Raw genomic sequence first — 20,713 nt, 5'->3', positions numbered from 1 at the left:
TTGGATGGGAGGAGATAAGTCATGGTTTTCTGTAAATCAGGCAATTATGGGATATCTCTCACTTCTGAAGTTTGATTTTTCTGAGGGTGCATGCATGAGATTCTCTACTTCATATTCTTTAGTTCCATTTCAAATTGAAATCCTTTCACAGATGAATAAATAAATGGACTATGATGGCACAAAAGTGGCATAAACAATTTTGGGGTGGATTCAATATTATTAGAGAAGACTTCCAAGCTTATTCTGAGTTTAAGATACTAGATAGAAAGAATTTTAGAGAGAAATAAGAGGCCCCACAGAACTATAAATAGTTTGGCATGAGTGGAACATAGAATTCATTAAATCATTTTTTTCAGCTAACCATCTTTCTTATCAACAAGTTTGAATATTTATGATGTGCCAAAACCATTATTATGCCCCTGTTCTCAAAGCCAGACAGGGTTGGTTCCTGTCCTCCGGGAACTTACCTTTATTGGAGCAGATGTTACCCACTGATCAGTACATTAATGCAGGTAATGAGGCAGTGAGTTCTCCGAAGGCTGGGCTTTTGACGAGAGTGTGCAACAGAGAACTAACCTAGGAATGGGTGTAGGGGTAGTCAAGAAAAACATCCACGAAGAAGTGTCATTTAAAATAAGTATTTTCTTTTGTTTGCCTTGCCTAAAGAGACATACCAGATAAAATAACTGCTATGAGCAATGTCCAAAATTTTACTGCCTATGTTTTCTTCTAGGATTTTTATGGTTTTGGGCTTAACATTTAAGTCTTTAATCTATTTTGAATTTATTCTTGCATGTGGCATAAGAAAAAGAAAGGTATTCTACTTTTATTTTTCTGTATGTATCTGTACAATTTTTCCAATGTCATTTATTGAATAAACTGTATTTAGCCTATTGTGCTTGCTTCCTCTGTCAAATATTAATTGACTATAAAGGTGTGGGTTTAATCTTCTCTCTGTTCTGTTCAATTGATCTATATGTCTGTTTTTATGCCAGTACCACTAAGTTTTGATTACTATGGCCTTATAGTATAGTGTGATATTAGGTAGCACGATTCTTTCAACTTTGTTCTTCTTTCTCAAGATCACAGTTGCCATTCAGGGCCTATTGTGGTGCCATATAATTTTTTGAAATATTTGTACCAGTTCTGTGAAATATATCAGTGGTGTCTTGATAGGAATTGCATTGAATCTGCTTTGGGTGGTATAGACATTGTAATGATGTTAACCCTTTTTATCTGTGAATTCAGCGTGTGTGTTTCCACTTGTATCTTCTTCAATTTCTTTCTTCAGTGTCTTATAATTTTTTGAATGTAAGTCTTTTACATCCTTAGTTAGATTTATTCCTAGATATTTCATTCTTTTTGAAGCAATTGTGAATGGATTGTCTTTTAATTTCCCTTTCTGATAGTTTATTATTGGCATATAAAACTGCAACTTATTTCCAGATATTAATTGTGTATCCTGCTACTCTCTTTATTGAGTTCATTTATCAGTTATAATAGTTTAAAAAATGGGACTATGTCAATGGTTTTGCAAAGCAAAGGAAACCATCAACAGAATAAACAGACACTCTACTGAATGGGATAACATATTTGCTGATACATCTGATAAGAGGTTAATATCCAAAATTTACAGAGAACTTATAAAACTTAACACCAAAAAATCCAATTAAAAATGGGCAAAGGACCTGAATAGACACTTTTCCAAAGAGGACATAAAGATGGCTAATGGACATATGAAAAAGATGCTCAACATCAATAATCATCAGAGAAATGCAAATTAAAACTACAATGAGGTATCACTTCACACTGGTCAGAATGGCTGTCATCAATAAATCAATAAACAACAAGTGCTAACAAGGATGTGTGGAAAGGGGAGCATTTTTGAACTGTTAGTGGGATTGCAGATTGGTGCAGCCACCATGGAAAGCAGTACAAAAATAACTCAAAAAATTAAAAATATAACTGCTTTATGACCCAGAGATTCTACTTCTGGGAATTTATTCAAAGGAATCTGAAACTCTAATTTGAAAGAATGTAAACACCCCTATGTTTATTGCAGGGTTATTTACAACTACCAAAATAAGGAAGCAGCTAGAGTATCCATCAGTAGAAGAGTCAATCAAAAATCTCTAGGACACCTACATGATGGAACACTACTCAGCCATAAAAGTGAAGAAAATTTTACCTTTTGCATCTGTAGAGATGGACCTGGAGCACATTATACTAAGTGAAGTAAGCCAATCAGGGAAAGACCATATGATTTCACTCATATGTGGAATCTACTGAGCAAACTAAACTAATAGGCAAAAGAGAGACAGACTCATGGAGAGCAGGCTGACATCTTAGGAGGTGGGTAGGAGGTAGTAGAGAGACTGAGTGAAAAAGAAAGAGGACTCATGGACATGGACAACAATGCGGTGATTGCAGGGAAAGGGGGTATAAGGTTATTAAATAGTAATACAATTTTTAAAAAATAAAATATTTTTACAATTCCTAGGAATAAAACAGTAAATATGAAAGACAAAGACCCCCCTGTTTTATAGCTGCATTCTAGTGGGATGAAAGATATATGGCATATTTAGGTAAGCATATAATTTCAGCATGTCAGTTTGTAGTCATTACCATGGAGGTGCACCAAGCAGTGAAATAGGAAATCCTAGTGGGTAAGGTGATGCAGACACTGGACCGCAGTGTTCGAATCATTATGGATGAAATGAGACATTCACACAGATTACAGAGTCGAGTGGAGGAAAGGGGACAGGATGGCTTTTCTCTCAAGGGGAGCAAAAGCTGCTGCCTTTGCTGTGACCAACCTTTATTGGGTTTCTCAGCACATTACATCATGGTCCTCATTTACTATGCACAGATGCCTTTAGGTGGTTACCCTTTATAGAAGACAAAGGAGCCAATGCCCCTAATCACATCGCAGAAGAGGGAATATTTGCAAATGAAAAGGGAAAAAGTGGTTGAACTGGTTACACTCATCCTTGGAAGGTTTAGCCTGGATTTTCGGGGCTGGGACTACACCGAACAGAATGGTCTCCTACAGTAAGGTCTTGGATGGCCTAATCACTTCATCTTGTAAGAGAAGTTTCATTGATAAAGTGGCATTTTGAAGAGAAAACAGGAAGGAAATTAAGAAATACTCCATGGTTGAGAGAATATATGGTAAAAGACTCTGAGGTGAGGATATGCTTAATTTGTTTCAGGGAATAGCAAGAAGGTCTGTATGGCCTAACTGTAGAAGAGGAGAATAGCAAGAGATTGAATAAGAGTAAAAGCAGAGATTTATGAGTCACCGTCATGGGTTTAGATTATAGTTTGAGTTGAAATAGTGCGTTTTGAGTGAATGCAGGAATCTGCTTAGAAGGCTGTCGCAAAAATCCGCAAAAGAGCGTGATGTGGTAGTGGTAGTGAAAGTATTGAGTAGAGAAGAAATTCTAGAGCCAGCAGGAGTTGCTTTTTGATAGGCAGTTGTAGAGTATTGTTACCGAACAGGGGTCCCAGGGGGGTGCAATACTTGGTCCACCGAGGGATGCCAAAAAACTGCTACAGAAAACAGAGGTCCCTCCCAAGGACAATATACTAATATCTATTGGGCTCTTCTGTCCGCCACTGTCAATTGGAAAGACATCTCTCAATGCCAGAGATTTGTGAAAAGGAAATGAAATAATGCTATTCAGGCCTAATGCCTTCCTTAAAATATCAAAGTCCTTTAGGGTATACACCTACACACACACACAGACACACACACACACAGTGCTCCCTTCTCCCACTGTCCCAACTCCGGGTACCATAAATCAGGAAAAGAGCACACATCTGTTTTTCAGGTCACTGGCGCTGTGGGCTGTGTCGCCTGTCCAGGCAGGATCTCCAATTAATCCAAAGTCATGGGGCACCTTCCACTGGCAAGAGTTCTTTGTACCAAATTCTAGTCAAAGTCTCTCCTGCTTTCTAGGCCACTTGGCCAAAGGGAGGGCCCCAAAGCCACGTGGGGCCTCTTCTACCAAAGCTGCAGGGACTCCACCAAAAGCACATGTCTTTCTTCTTTACCTGGCCGCAGGGATCTCCATTCTGGCAAAGCTGGGTAGTCTTCTCTTTCACCTGGGCAAGAGGGGATCTTAACTCTGTTGAAACCGGGTGGGCTCTCTCTCCTAATGGCTAGGGGGGTCTACATCTTTCCAAAACAGCGTGGCTCTTCCCCTCACCTGGCCAAGAGGGGGTCCGCACTCTGCTAAAGCCACATGGCTCTCTCGCAGGCACTCTGTCAGAGAAGCAGCCCCCAATTACAGCCTGAGTAGCAGCCACTCGCTTCTCCCTGGCCCAAAACTTGGCCACAGCTATTTAACATATCTATGAAACCAGTTAAAGGCTATAGATATGTTAAATGACCATTCCAGAGTTTAGCTGCGAAACTGTTGCTATGCAAAACAGCTCTCAATGGCCCTGCTCCATTTGTCCCTTCCCCCAACTGACACCTGGGTGGGTGGGTGGGGGCGGTGAGGACATCTTATATGTCTCTCCAATATTCCTATACACTTTGAGTTCTGGACACCATTCCAAATCTTTTGGGGGGAGCCCCCTGGCTGCACGCTGTATCAGTATGAGAAAAAAAAAGGAGTCAAAGTTATCTGTGAGATTTTGGCCTGAGAAACCAGAAAGAAGTGGCTATGTACTGAGATGGAGAAGGTAAAAGTTTTGGGGAGGACACCAGGAATTCATTTTTAGACTTGGACTAAGTCCCAAAATTAAAAGACTCAAAGAATCAAGCCTGGTCCTTAAATCAGAGGTCAAGTCTACAAATACTGAAGCTTTGGGAAGAGATTCCATCTGGGAGCAGAGTGTACCTCAAAGACTAATAGGAGTCTATAATACAAGTGCATTAGGTACTTACCACTTGATCCTTTTGCCCCAGAAATTAAACAAACAACAAGCTAGAGAAAGCAGTCAAGAGATGACTCGTCTTCTGGTGCAAAACTTGAGTTCAATTTCAAATCAGACACCCCAACTACCCATGGAAGATATGTAATATGAGGCTGTAAATTTATCACTGTTTATCAGAAAAACTAGCTTGAGTTCTTGATTTGGTGATTTGCAACATTTTGACAAAAAGATTATAGATGCATGGCCAGTTAAATATAGTCAAGCTGATATGCTTTTTGACTGGACCAAAATGCCCTTTCTCTGGGCGAATATTTGGTGTTGTGTAAATGCACTGTAAGGTCAGCAACACCCAAGGCTGCATTGTTCATGTCTGCATCTGCAACCAAATGTTGGTTTTGCAGGGAGTATTTATGTTTATTCTTGGCTGCATTTTACATGCATAAAACAACCAGTTCTGATAGTCATATATATTTTTTTAATTTCAATTATTGCTCTTACTCTTTTCTGTTTGGTACAAGGAGACTTTGAATTTTCTGAATTATTGGTTAACAAACAGTAAAATATCAGCTTAAACAGAGTCATATACTTCTATTTTCAGTAGAACTTGTATTTGTACTACTATAAATGTACAAATCAATGTGTTAACTGAGATGAAATAATCTAGTGAAAGCTGAATGGTGGGGACTTTTTTACTTTACCTTACTGAAGCAGGGCATTTCACTGTCCGTCTTTTCCAGACTGGGCACCTGATTTCATCAATTTCTCAGTTCTTTCCCAAGCAACTCTTCCCTTTGCTCAGTCTATCACAGTTTGGCCTTTCCCTCTCTTCATCCGTATTAACAAGAATTGTTCAAAAGCATATTAAAAAACACTAAGTTTATCCTTAACATTCATAGCTCTGTTCTTTAAATTCTCTCAGGTGGATCTACCATTTGCATTTAATCTGCTTTTTAAATTCTTTTGTCTGGTCTATTATATTTGATTCTTAGTTATTTAGAATTTATTTTTCTTCAAAAATTATGGCCCTTAGAAATTAGAACTCTCACCTTCCTAACAGTCAAGTATGACTAGATAGATTATAATAGTCGTATCTTCAAATAGATTAAAACCAGGCTTATTCTTTTTATTACTTATTTTGAAAATAATTCTTTGAGTCAGGATTCAGAGCTTCTAGTAAGTATGGCAGAGTACAGGTACTTTCTTAATTTAACTTCCCTAAGTAATTTTAAATAGGAAGAGAAAGAGCGAAAAATAAGAAACAGTAGCACCACTATCCCATAATCTATGAAGAATATCTAGCAGACTAAAATTTGGACTAAATCACTGAGATTTGGCAAATTGCTCTCTAGATCCAACTATAACATAATGCACACACAGTGTTTACAAAGCAAGAAAAGAAGGAATGAATGTAAGACTGTGGAGACAAACCACCAGAAGCAATATCTTGGAGTGATACAACCTTGCAACAGAAGGGACATAGGAATGCAAAACACGGCCATGTAGCTGCTGCCCACAACTATCTAAGCAGAGAACTTTGAAAGTTATTAAAAACAAACAAACCCAAAGTATGTATAGCCATTGATATTTACACTGGCCTAAAGTATATAAGAGCTAACTTTTGGGTGAAAGCCTCTTGGGACTACATTCTTCTGAGGGCCAAGGAACAAGTAAAAGGTAGTGATGAGGGATGAGAAAATAATCTATTAAAACTGGAGCCAATCAGTTTACTTAGCACACAAACATTTTATTGCCATTGAGCAACTAAAATAGTTAAAAGTCATCAAAATCCAATGATCTCCTGTCCTGTAACTTTAGATTATGGAATGAAGTTTAAATTATGTCCTATAAAATTATGATATTTTAGAAAATGAACTAAACTTTAAGGATAAAAAATCCTAAAAGTGAAAGAGAAGGGCCTAGTTAAAGAATGAGTACAAGGCCCGATGGACATGAACAAGGAGGGGATTGACTATGGGAGTTGGGGGTGAGGAACAGGGGAGAGCAATGGGGGGAAATTGGGACAACTGTAATAGAAAAGAATCCTAAATGCCTCCAGGCAGAATTATCATATCACCTACAATGGAAGAAAAACATCATGTTGGAAAAAAAAATATATGGGAAAACTGAATAGGTAAGAATTCACACTTTAATTATTAGGTAAAAATGAATTATAGAATAATGCTTTGCTAAATCTTAAATATTAAAAAATGTTGAATTCCTAGTTTACTTTCATTAATAAAAATGCATTACAAATAGATTAAAATTACTTTTAAAAATAAAGTTTTAAAAGACCTAGAATCTAAAAAGTTGAACAATTTTGCATGAATGTTTTGTGGGGGGTTGTTGTGGAGTTCTTTACAATAAGGTGTGATATTTCCCTAAAGCAAGGGACATAAAGAAAAGAATAAACAAATGGAACCTCATCAAACTGAAAAGCTTCTGCATGGCTAAAGAAAACAGGATTAAAATGAAAAAAGAACCAACTATATGGGAAAACATATTTGCCAATGATTCCTCAGACAAAGGTTTAATCTCTAAAATATACAAAGAACTCACTTGACTCCACTCAAAGAAGATGAGCATCCCAATTGAAAAATGGGCAAAAGTCTTGAACAGACATTTCTCCAAGGAGGACATACAGAGGATCCAGAGACATATGAAAAGATGCTCAGCATCACTAGCCATCAGAGAGATGCAAATTAAAACCACAATGAGATACCACTTCACACTGGTTGGAATGGCCATCATAAACAAAGCAACAAACAGGTGTTGGAGAGGATGTGGAGAAAAGGGAACCCTAGTACACTGTTGGTGGGAATGCAGACTGGTGCAGCCGCTGTGGAAAATAGTATGGAATTTCATCAGAAAACTAAAAATGGCAACTAAATTGTCTTTTGACCTGGCAATTTCACTGCTGGGATTGTATCCTAAGCGCTCTGAAACAACAGTACAAAAGAACCTATGTACCCCAATGTTCATAGCAGCACAATTTATGATACTCAAGCAACCTAAGTGCTTATCAGTAAATGAATGGATCGAAAAACCATGGTACATTTACACAATGGAACACTACACAGCAGAGAGAAAGAAGGAGCTCCTACGCTTTGCAACATCATGGGTGGAACTGGAAAGCATTGTGCTAAGTGAAATAAGCCAGGCAGTGAGGCACAAATACCATATGATCTCACCTTTAATTGGAACATAATCAGCAAAAGAATAAAGCAAACAGAATATACACAGAGACATTGAAATTAACAACAATCTAGCAATAGCTAGAGGGGAGCAGAGAGGGGATAGTGAGGGGAAGGGTTTTCAGGAAAAACTATGAAAGACACATGGACAAAACCAAGGGGAAGTGTGGAAGCAAGGAAGGGAGGTGGGTTTGGCTGGGGTGGGAGGGAGTGATGGGAGAAAAATGCAGACAACTGCAATTGAATAACAATAAAATAATTAAAAAATAAAATATGGTATGATAAATAGAAGCTAAAAATAGAAAAGTAGATTAATTGGGTGACAGAATCTATGAAAATGTTCCAAAGGATCGAAAATTCTGTAAAATAATTTAGTAGATGCATGGAAATTCTATCTACTTCACATAGAACTCAAGAATATTTTCACTAGAAGGTGGAGAAATCTTACAAGTGAAAGTGAAAGAGATGAGCAAAACAACCGAAAAGCAACATGAGTAAGTCATGGAAAAGAAATACAAATGACTGAGCAACATAAAATTATCTAGCATCCTGATCTGGCCAAGAAACGAAAGAATAGAAAACAAGTGAAGGATCTCATGGGAGATTTAGGGTTGGACATGGATGGGATATACTATTTCTGCCTATATTTCCTTTTCCAGACTTGGTCACGTGACTCCACAAAGGTGCAATGCAACTGCAAACTTTATGTAGTTTTATTGATAACTAAGTAATAAACCTAAATATTACTATATCCTGGATACTATACAGCGATTTAAGAGAAAACAATAGATCTATATGCTCTGACATGGAATGTAGCAAAGATAATACTAAGAAAAAATAATTTTAAAACAATGTTTATTATATGATCCCATTAAACTAGGATTATAGTAAGCTAGAGAGACACTTTTACAAATGTAAGACTTTGTCTTTTGTCTCTTTTGAACATCACTTCAGTGAAAACTCTAGTGATACTTTTATAAAATACATAGGAAAAGTAGTCTTATTCTTATTGTTATCATTATCACCATTAGCATGATAATGATAATCTGTTAATATTTATAGAGCTAGTTTTTGATGATGCAAAACACTTTTTAAAGTTCATTTCTTATTTGTTGGAGGAAATAAGGAAAATATTTTTATAATAAATGACAGAGATACTTTTAAATTTGAGAACTAAGTGAACTTCCAAAGTCACATGGTGACCAAGTGGTGACAATTTCACAGCTTTCTGAGTTTCTAATACAGGAAAATTGTTAAACAAACTATAATTGCCAGTCATTTCAGAAGCAGCTACAAATACCAACTGATTTAATTCTTTAAGGGTTTAGGTATTATCACAATAACAAAGTGTACTCTTTCTAAAAAAATAATCATTTACTTTTAGAGAAAGGAGAAGAGGGTGAGAAAGAAAGGGAGGGAAATGTGTGAGAGATGCCTCTCCCCCCTGAGGACAAGGTCCTCAACCCAGACATTTGCCCTGACTGGGAATCCAACCAGTGACCTTTTGATTCACATGCTGGCATTCAAGCCACTGAGCCATGCCAGCCAGGACAGAAAGTGTGCTCTTAGAAAAATGAAACAAAAGAAAACAAAAAAAACCCCATAAAAACATGAATGTCAAAATTGTGTTCTCATAGCTGCATTAATTGTATCTCCAACCGATCCCAACCACTGGGGAATTCCTGCTGGCTTTGTCTTTTTATTTAATGTTAGTGTTAGGAGGCGCCATGCTGATTATTTTGGTCTATTTTCAACTCTACTAGTTACTTGTCTTTTAGGCAAGTCAATCACCATTTAGAGATAAAAATCTGTTTATGCCAAGCTCCTACTCTCTGCTGACAATTTCAGTTCTTTGCTGAGACCATATGTCAATATCATCATTGAGAACCTTTGAAGGAGGTATTTGCGAATAGCATTACGCTTGGTGCTATTCAGAGCAAGTTAAAACGTAATGGATCTTGTATTTGAGAAGTTTGAAACAGAAGATGGAACAATGAGCTAGACAGAAAGTAAGAATTAGAAATTTAAGAGTGTGGCAAACTGTTCAATTATACAAAAAATCCCCTGCTTTTAGCAAAATACAAGTTTTTCAGAACATTAGGCTACAGGTCTCATGCTTCAAAGTGGGGGAAAATATTTAGAAAGCTTGTTTTCCTGAATGTAAGCCAAACTAAACTTGCATGAGATATTTTTTTTTTCCTTCTGTAACTATGTCCTAGACTATTTCAATCAGTGGTAGATCTGGACAACTATTCATTAGCTATTCTGAAGACTAGAAAGATTTCTAGAGATATAATTAATAGGTAGGATATGCCTGTCATGGCCGCTCAGAGTATACGTGTAACGCTGAAGGTCCACCCAGCCCCAGGACCGTGTTTCCTTCTTTCACGCTGGCCAGATCATTCCCTTTCCATGGGATCAGCAATTACCACTCATGCCTTACTCTGTACTTTACTAAACTTGATAATAAGACTATTTTACTTCCAGCTGGGATTTTTGCCAATTACTTAAAAATATTATTTCCTGAAAAAAAACCTTGCTATTTTTAACTACGGAAATTTTTATACTTGCATAATTAAGAAAAATTATTCAGAGATAATTCTCTTGTATTTTTGCTTCATTTACAAATGCATTTTGGGCAATTGAATTCCCAAGACGGAATAGAAAAGGCAGTAGCGATCATCAACCATTTGTCTTTTTTGTTGTTGTTTTGTAACATTGTTCACAGAAGGTCTTTCTCTATCAGAATAATCATTTTATTTGGCTGTTCATTCCTCAGCATGATTTTACCTTGAATTTAGTCTAGCTTTGTGAAAAGATTTACAGACTGGAAAATGAGGTCAAAGTGTGCCAAAATAGAAAGAAATATGAGGATACATTTTAAAACTTTACCGGTCATGAAATATTTTTTTCGAACACCCATTTATATTTTTGAGCCCACTTCCATTGACACCTCTGTTTATGTGAAAGCCAAGGTAATATTAAACCAAAGTGTATCAGTGGTTTATTATTATATTATTTTTTTCTAATCACATACTATAGTTTCTGGAGTTAATTTGAAGGAATGAACTGCAATTAATTTGAAGTTTAAGACTTAATGATTTATTTTTAGATTTGCTTATTATTTATGTTACCTAATTGTAAATGGAAAATTAAATCTTTAGAAGCCAGCTGTAGGGATGTCGTCTTATGGAAATATATATTGGTTTCGTCTACAGCAATTTAGCTGGTAATGGGGAAAACACTACTGTCTGTTGGACCTGGAATGACGTAAGGTACAGATTCTCGATGAGAACAATAGTATTCCCAAAGAAATAACAATTTGTTCTTGGTAGGGAAGAGGGGTAAAATATGTTTTTATTACAACAGCCTGTGTTCCCCTAAAGCTCAATCCTGTCCTCCAGAGTTTTATTTCTCGGTGCAAGCATACCTAGGAGGTGGCGTGGCTTATGTTCCAGACTACTGCAGTAAAGAAGCAAGTCACAGTGTTTTTTTTTTTTGCTGGTGGAGGGTCTTACTTTTCATTTCTGAAGACTAGAGTACCTGGGGAGTGCAATAAAGTGAAGCAGAATGAAACAAGGTATAACTGTGTTCGAATTCTCTCACGGGATTTTCTTGGGTTGCACAGATGACACTGATACTGAGTTCTTGGAGGATACACGTTTGCAAGATCATTGCCACAAAATACTAATGAACAGATGGCTGCAATTGGAGGGCTTTTACTGGATCGTTCGCTCAATCTAGAAGTCCTACCAGGAGAGGTAGCCAATGGTGCCTATTGGATGCCATTGTCTGTCTTTTGGATCTGTTGTTTTATGTTTGACTCCCATTGCTTTTGTGTGGGGGTGGCTCTGGGAACTGAATAAAGAATAGCATATATTTTATTTTTTAATTCTACAACATTAGTAAACCCAGAATTATGTCAAGTGCCCCAAAATGAAATAACAAACTGTGTAATATCTTAGGGACTTCAATGCCTTAGAAATACTTCAAACTTTCCCACTGAACTCTTATTATCCTTTCTCTAACCTCTTCCTTTGTTCTTGCCCTGACTTTCTCCTGTCAGTATTTTTTTAAACATTTCATTTATTTATTTTTAAAAAGAGGGACAAGGATGGATAAAGAGAGAGAGAAAGAAACATCGATGTGACAGAGAAACATTAATAGGTTGCTTCTCTCACGTGCCCTGATGGGAGACTGAACCGGCAACCTAGATGTGTGCCCTGACTGGGAATTGAACTGGCAACCCTTTGCTTTCCAGGATGATGCCCAACACATTGAGCCACACCTGTCAGGACCCTTTTCAGCATTTTGTAGAGACAGTCAGCCAGCTGCTTGAGCTGGGTTGTCGAGTCATCTTTCATTCTTTCTGTTATTTCATGTCCATTTCAAATTCAGCAGCAAATATTTTTGTTTTCCCTGCCACCCTTCACATGGAAGCGCCTAGGCAGTTGTGGTGTCCTTGGTGCATCAGCCAGAAAATTACTGCTTGAGTAACACCCTTTCAAACTATTCTATCAAGAGATGTTTCCCCTTTGATATACATCCTTTTTATTTTCTCTAAATCGGCGTCCAGTTTGTTCTTTATATCGTCTACCATCGTTTGTTTCCTTGGCTTTAGTATATCTCCTCCACTAAACTGGGAGCTTCATGAGAATACGATTCTCTTCTTTGGTTTACGTTGCATCCGTGTGCTTGGCTCCGGTTATGCTTCATAGTCGGAAACCAAGGAATATATCACAAAAAGTCACCTCCAGACATGGACAGCAGCGTTCACATAATTCTACCTCATAAAATGTTATGGAAAAGAGCCTGGGGATATGAGGTTTCATTGACTTATCTGTGTTGCTAGAAACTGATGTATTTAAACCTAGCAATTCTTGGAACTCAAAATTTATGAAGGCATCATAAATGATTGAGACAAAAAAAATGTTATAAGCTTTCTGTAGTTTTTTTTCTTTTCTAAAAAGTGCAAACATCAACTTTATTATACAAAATTTTCTGTATAATTACTTGGTTTTACTATAAATTTTAAAAATATAATATAATATAATATAATATAATATATCACATGTGATTAATATGGTGACTTGGGGCACCTTAGTTATATGGACTGTTGTCCTTAGAACATCTGAAACCAAGGTATCATGAGAGGCCCAGAGAGCAGCAAGTAGGATATATGGGAGTGACCAACAAGTATGAAGTACACAGAAGGGAAGGTAGAGTTCAGTATAAATGCTACATCAAGAATAATAAGGGCTCCAAGCAGCAGGTTTTGATTTGATTTGACTTACAGAATGGCTTTCATAAAGAAATCAGCAAAAAGAAATAGGGATGTGGAGAAAAGGGATCTCCCTGCAGTGTTGGTGGGAATGAGGTTGGTGTTCCCCCTCTGGAAAACAGTATGGAGTTACCTAAAAAAAAAACACAACTAAAATGAAACTGTCTTATGACCAGTGACTCTGCATCTGGGAATGTATCTGAAGAAACCTGAAACATTAATCTGAAAGAATATATGCAGCCCTATGTTCATTGGTATCTTACTCACAATCTTCAGAATTTGGAAGCAACCCAAGTGCCTATCAGATGAGTGGGTAAAAAGGCTGTGGCACATTTACCCAATGGAATACTATTCAGCCATAAAAACCCCCAGAAAACTGTACTTGAATAAGAATTAAATTAAAAAAAGAAGGAAATCTTACCTTTCGTGACAATATAGATGGACCTAGAGAACATGTGCTAAGTGGAATAAACCAGTCAGAGAAAGGCAAATAACATGATTTCACTTACATGTGGAATCCATTATGTGTGAGTTACGGATAAAGTTCTAAGGATAAAACAGCACTGTGTTGCTGGACTACTGCTACTTAAAAAATAAAATAAAGCAAAATCATCATGTAGGCTTTCTAAAAAAGTTACTTTTTTACTTTATTTTTTTAAGGGTTTGAATTTCAAATTGGGTTACATTTGAAGATCTTTTTCCATAATATAAAACTGTCAGGATTATCAGTCTCTAAAAAGAAAGAAGTTTATTTCGATGATGATTTATACTTTATGTGATCACTAAAAAGTCAGCAGCATTCACCATACAGAGGTATCCAATCTGTGGCCCGTGGGCTACTTGCAGCCCAGGATGGCTGAGAATGAGGCCCAGCACAAAATTGTAAATTTACTTAAAACATTATCAGATTTTTTTGCGATGATGTGTTGCAATGTAGTTAATGTGTGTCCCAAGACAACTCTTCTTCTTCCAGTGTGGCCCAGAGATGCCAAAAGGTTGGACACCCCTTAATATATATACAGGGGGGACCCAAACACCCTGAATTTATTTATAAAATAATTGGGCATCTATTCTTACATATTTAAACTTCAAAGTACTCTCCATTTCATGCAATACACCTATCTAGACTTTTTTCCCACTGCTTAGAATAGTTTTTGAACACATTGACTTTGATGCCTTTTAGTGCTTCTGCCATTTTTGATTCCACCTCTTCTACATCAACAAAATGTGTCCCTTTGAGACTTTTTTCACTAGGGCAAACAAATAAAAAAAGTTGTGCAGGCCTACATCAGGTGAATTGGGGGTCTGAGGCATAGCAGTTATGCTGTTTTGGGGAAACAATTGCTGAACACTCAGCGCAGCATGGGCAGGTGTGTTCGTAAATCACCCATCATGAAATGGGCAAACATTTTGAGTCTTCAAAAAAATGTCACAGAAGCTGAAAGAGGCCGGGACATTGATACAGATGGGTTCCTAGAACATTCACTTAGTGGGAGAGGCCTGTGTTATAAGAGTCCCACCTTCCAAAAGATAATTTTGGTATTTTGGGGTCCTCCCTCACATATATTTCAATATAAAATACTCCAGAGTATACGACACACAACAATATTTCTTAAATATCTTGGAAACTGAGGAGTCTGCCAGTGAAGTGGAGGAATTCCCTGGTATTAAGAACATCAAGCAGATATCTAGTAATAAAATTCACTTGTAGTGAGAGGTATAATGTAGACAGTATTTTGGCTATTAAACTGTTTATTTTTATTAATGACCTCATGTTTTATTTGGTTGCAAGTTTATGCCTTTAACTCATTTTTGCTAATTACTTCCTGCACCATTATCCTCTTAGTTGGCTGATTTTATATTTTAATCTCTTAATTATTATATTTGAGTTATTTTGCCTCCTATCTATTTTAAATTTTTTTGGTAACTTCTTTAATATTCCATGAGCATACTATATCATATCTAAGCCTTCCAAAAGACTAAAGTTATTTTTGAAATTTTGATCCTATAATTCTTTAACATCCAATACAAGATGCTATGGAAACTTAAGGTGCCATCAGGGCTGTAAGTGACCATCTAAAACCTTGTCATTATAGATATTCCCAGCTTAGCAATACCCTCATTTTTAAACTACTTCAGGTGTCTTTTTATAGAAGCCCAAATATGACAGATAACCTTTTCCATAAAACTAGGAGTTAAACTGACTCCTCTAAGTTCCTGTCTACCAGAACTTGTGAAGGTGACCATATTCAAAAACAGAGTGTGTGGATGTAACCAAGTTAAAATGAAATCAAAAGGGATGAGGGCAAGCTCTAACACAATGACTAGTGCCTTTATCCTAAGGAGACAGAGGTTCAGGCACTGGCACAGAAGGGTGAGCCCTGTGAAGATGGTGACACAAATTGAAATGATGTGCCAATAAGCTGATAAGCCAGAGAATGCTAAGAACTGCTGACAAAACATGAACTAGGAAAAGGCAGGGGAGGATTCTTCCCCTTAGGCCTTCAGAGAGAAGGCCTTACCAACTGCTTGATTTCAGATTTCTAGACTCCAGAATGGTGAGGAAATACATTTTTATTGTTTTAAGTCACATAATTTGGGAAATTTGTTATGCAGCCTCAGGAAATTAATACTGGACCTGTGTTGCTAGTATTCGATTCTACTAAAAGGAAGGGATATTTTGGTTCGACCAATGATTCCCAAGTTGTTGTAAAACTTCTATAACCAGATGTTTTTGGATGTTATTACAATTAATTTGCTGCAGTGGCTTATGGCATGGGAGTGGGGTGAGGGTAGAAGTACCCTGAAAGGAGTGTCTATCCTGCTTGCCCAGACCCCTTAAATGTAACAATCCTTCTAAAGAGATTGGCCTGCTACAGGTACACATGATGTTAACTGGGTTTATCATGACCAGAGACACATCCCTAATTAAATGCCACTGACAGAAATGCTGTTAGATGCTGGGCCTGGAGTTCTTCCTACTCTTGGGTGCTTTATGTAATCTAGTCCTTAGGAGGCCAGGAGAATATTCACGAGGAAGCATATGATGCAGGCTCAGTTGCAGTGTACTAGGTACATTAGGGATAAAAGATACAGACCGTAAAAGCCATAGGGCAAGAGAGGAGAAATGCCTACATGGAGAAAGAAAGAACAGACTCAACGGAATCTGTTAGATGACTTTTGGAGAACAGTGTACCCGCTCTTGTGATTTAAAGTGCTGTGGCAATTTTAGTCCATCCTACTCTAGAGAAATTACAGTCCAATGATAAAATTTGTAATTTAGAACAAAAAGTAATTGGAGGAGGAGGCTTAATTTTCACTCAGATAAAGCCATAGATTCTGAAAACATTGTCCAAGAGGCTGGGATTGGCTGGTACAACCCACAGTCAGAGATCTTGGCCTTTTGTCAAGTTTGGGCGTAATGGTCTGAGGTCTGGCATTTGAAACTTCTTAGGATTGCCAGATAAGGATGCTCACAAAATCTTAGTGCTTCTTAACTGGGAGCAATTTGGCAGCTCAGCACCATTCATTAGACATTGTCTGAAGCCATGGTTGTCAGTGGTTGCTCCTGACAACTGTTGAGTAGAGGTGAGGGATGCTGCTACACATCGTTCAATACACAGGACAAGCCCCCGCAGCAAAGAGGTATCAGCGCCAGTGGCTAATAGTGCCGAGGCTGAGAAAGGTCGATGTTTAGTAATCCCGGTGGGGGTTCAGAAGGGTGCTCTGTAAGACCTGAATGTGAAACTGGGAGAGTGGGAAACACTGTGATGAAGGCATTCAAGGCAGAAGTTTGAGCAGACAGATAGAGGTTATCCAATGGTTATGTCACTTTTTTCTAAGTGCATAATTTCGATGATTTTCACACATGAAGAATGCATGTTGCTCTTTCCTTTTCCATGAGAGTTATCAATTAAATGAACCCTCCATCAAACTCCACCTCAGCATCACTTGTTAATCCGGATTAGACAGTGAGTTCTCCTTGTGGGCAGGAAAGACCAGGGAATCACACGAGATGCCCCATTTTCTCTGTACTTTGTTTTCCTTTTCTTTGCTTGTGTTTCTGAAATTACTAATACAGGTTGATAGTGGGTGAGGGCTCTGATTCGTGTGAGTTTGATTTGATATTATGACCCTCTGTATTAGCTCAGCCATCATGGTTGTTTATTCTGTAGTGGTACCACAATCTCAATATGAGGTTGGTTCTTCATTACTGACATGGTGAGATAAAAATAAATTATCATCAGAAATGGGAATGGAAATGCCTGTTTATCCTTCTGAGAGAAACTGTAAACTTTAGAGAGCAAAAGATAGTCCTTTTCATGCTAATGTACAAACAGTGTTGTTGAAAAATGCACATTTATTTTAATAGAAAAGAGTTTGCCCCATTTCTTATCCAGTCCTTTTATTATTTTAGGTTCGTGTATTTTTTTCTCTTACAAATAGAACCCAAACCAATGTGATAAGAACAGCCCTGTGGAGGGTATGCATGTATGTATGTGTACTTATAGCTTTCTCTATGTTTTATAACTCTTGTCCATACTATGGGATTTTGTGTTTTCATTCTTGCTTCTAGATGAGGTTTGGAATGTGGGTGTGAGGACAACATTATAAATGCCTTATTATACTTTTCTGTATTTAAGGCTTTGTGTTAAACCTACTCTGTAGGTGAACTGAATAAAGGGTATATTTTTTCTATTGAGAGAGAAGTGAATTTATCTGGTAAGATAGTAAATAATTTTCAAATTTACTCATGTCAAAAACACTATGTGAATCCCTGGCTGGGTGGCTCAGTTGGTTAGAGTGCTATCCCATTCGTGAAGACTGTGGGTTCAATCTCCAGTTAGGGCACATGCAAGAATCAACAAATGAATGTATAAATAAGTGTAACAACAAATCATAGTTCTCTCTCTTTTTCTTTCCCCTCCCTCCAACCCTCTCTCCCTTGCTCTCTTTCTAAAAAAAATCAGTCATTAAAAAAAACACTATGAAGTAAAATTATGGAGTCTAAAATAAAAGCTGTGTTTGCATGGGAGTTTTGCAAGATTGTCAAAACTAGATTTTTTTACTAATTACTTCTGGCATATAATTTTCATGATATTTAAAATTTCTATTATGAATAACTGAGATTTAATTAAAGTGTTAATCTAATTAGCACTAATAAGGGTAACTTTGATTTACACATGCAAGAAGATAGTTTTAATTTAAAGTATTGAATTCCCTTTACAGATATTTGATTAGAATTTAGATTAGGGTGATCACATTTTTAATCTGTTCTTATTTTGCAAGTTTTAAAAACCTTATTTAACTAGTGATAATTATTTAGATTTACTAAAACTTGATTTTATGCATATGCTAATGATAAGAGATTTTAAGGAAATTGAAATGGTGACTTAAAACATTTTAAAATATCCCACAGAGGTGACAAAATCTAATGTTGTAGACATAAAAGTTTTAATTATTCAGATCATCATCTAAAACAAATTTCAGGATTTTGTAAGTTTTACTAGCTCCTGGGTGTATCGACATCACATATTGGTTTACTCAACTCTGTCTTAAGCTATATAAATTACTTGTTTCTTAAACTTCTTTCAATTCACCTTTTTAGTGCACTCTATGTTTCATTTTGGGACTCTGAATGATACACCAACTATACTTAACGTATTTTTTTAAAAATAGAATCTTTACAATGCAGCGATGAGCTCCATTTTGCCATGTTGTCTGCATTTTTGTTAAAAAATGTACATTCAAAATTTTTAACACTCAGTCAAGTGCACATATCCTGTATGTGCAACATTACGAATTTCTGCAAAGGTGACATACTTGGAGTCAGGACGCAGAGGGTTATGAGATCTCCCCAACCCCACTTTGCGCTCTTTTTACTCTCTCTTAGGGATTTGAGTAAGTGCCACTTACTCTAAGGCAAACCGGTATTTGGAGTAGCCAGTTGTTCTAACGAGGCCCTCCCTTTGTGCGTGAACTGGAAACACCCTAATGTGTAAAACCATCCGGGACACACCTGAAGACCGAGTAGACTGACCAAGCAGGCGTGCCTGCTCCAACGGCGGTGAAGGTTGTGTCAGTGAAGGCAGCATGGGCCTGTCGCGGTGCTGGGGTGCATCCTCAGTGGTTTGTGAGAAGCACTAAGGAAAGAGGGATCTGTTCTGGATTAGGATTTGTCACGACAAGATAGAAAATTCGTAATTGCAGACTTTAATGACTTTAGTCTAGGAGATAAGATGGGAGAGTAAAGCTAGACTTGTCATAGTTAGAGAAGCAGTTGGTCTGTTCATTGGCCAGGGAAGAGGCATAGTTGGTAGTATTTGTGATTGCCTGATGTCTTCGTGTTCTGTATAATTCAATTACAGCCATGGAGTAATGCCATCAGAGGCTGATATTCTGTTAAATCATTTTAATATGGCAGGGAGCATCATGGAGTGCTATTCTTTGCGGGGCCATCTACCAGTTGTCAGTTATCAGGGCTGCTTTATTATTTCTCAGTTCACAATGTTGGCCAAAGGTAGATAAAGTCAGGCTCCATGCTCTAATTCCTTGTGTTCATAACTGCACCAGCACCAAAATTCTACTGACTGGAAGGCTGATTAGAAAATATTGTTTGTCGTTGGACTAGAGTTACCCCCTCCTGCCCATTTTGTTTCAGGGTGAATTGTGGAATCATCTGACAAGACACCAACTATAAAGAATCATTTAAGACTCTGGATAAGGATGCATTAGTAAATGGAAATACAAGTGGGTATTGGAAATTAAATTATTATTGGTCCTTAAAATAGATCATGAGAACAGGGACACAGATGACCCAACCCAGGCAAAGAAAATACTAAGACTAAGCTTGCATTTCCCGGACATTGAATTCTACATTGTATGCGTCCGTTTCCATTTCAACCTGCAATTGAGAAGAGCCCAGGAACAGGAATGCAATTCCTCACCACTCAGAAAGATTGAGGGAAGTTGACAGTCAGTGACGTATCAGGTGAAGAAAAGGAAATGCTTTGCAAAGTTTTGTAACAATTCTAAAGAAATTATCTCCAACAAGGAAAATTGTCAATCCACCTTTAAATTTTTTTAACTAGTATGTTTGACTGAGGACAATTAGTTCAGCTACTTGGGACGAGATTCTGGATTTAAATATGTGACAGCACAGTAAGCTTAGAGTGTTAAGTTTCTGTTTTTCAGTGTGAACTGTTAACAGACTTATCAAATCAGAGTTATCCAAGGCAGTCTTTGAGAGCTTAGTGTGAGGCATGTGTTAGTCCTGAAAGAAGTTAAACAATTGTGCAATTTTTCTTTGTGGAGAAGGTGAGGGGGGTTGCCGGTTCAAGATGTGGCCGCAATG

At 37.3% G+C, this 20,713-nt stretch overlaps 1 long non-coding RNA gene across 1 annotated transcript; it reads right to left on the bottom strand.

Moving 5' to 3' along the window:
• Positions 1 to 1,537: 1,537 nt before the first annotated feature.
• Positions 1,538 to 15,321, bottom strand: LOC118985925 (uncharacterized). The gene is made up of 3 exons (XR_005066231.1): positions 15,312 to 15,321; positions 6,204 to 6,210; positions 1,538 to 1,596 (listed from the first exon to the last, which is right to left on the bottom strand). It is a non-coding gene; the product is annotated as an uncharacterized LOC118985925 (long non-coding RNA).
• Between the last annotated feature and the right edge of the window lie 5,392 nt (positions 15,322 to 20,713).

The sequence above is a fragment of the Sturnira hondurensis genome, unplaced genomic scaffold (genome assembly GCF_014824575.4).
Source record: "Sturnira hondurensis isolate 20B ecotype Veracruz unplaced genomic scaffold, ASM1482457v3 Scaffold0004136, whole genome shotgun sequence".
Taxonomy (NCBI): domain Eukaryota; kingdom Metazoa; phylum Chordata; class Mammalia; order Chiroptera; family Phyllostomidae; genus Sturnira; species Sturnira hondurensis.
The sequence above is the reverse complement of the archived record's forward strand: the minus strand, read 5'-3'. Positions and strand labels throughout refer to the sequence as shown.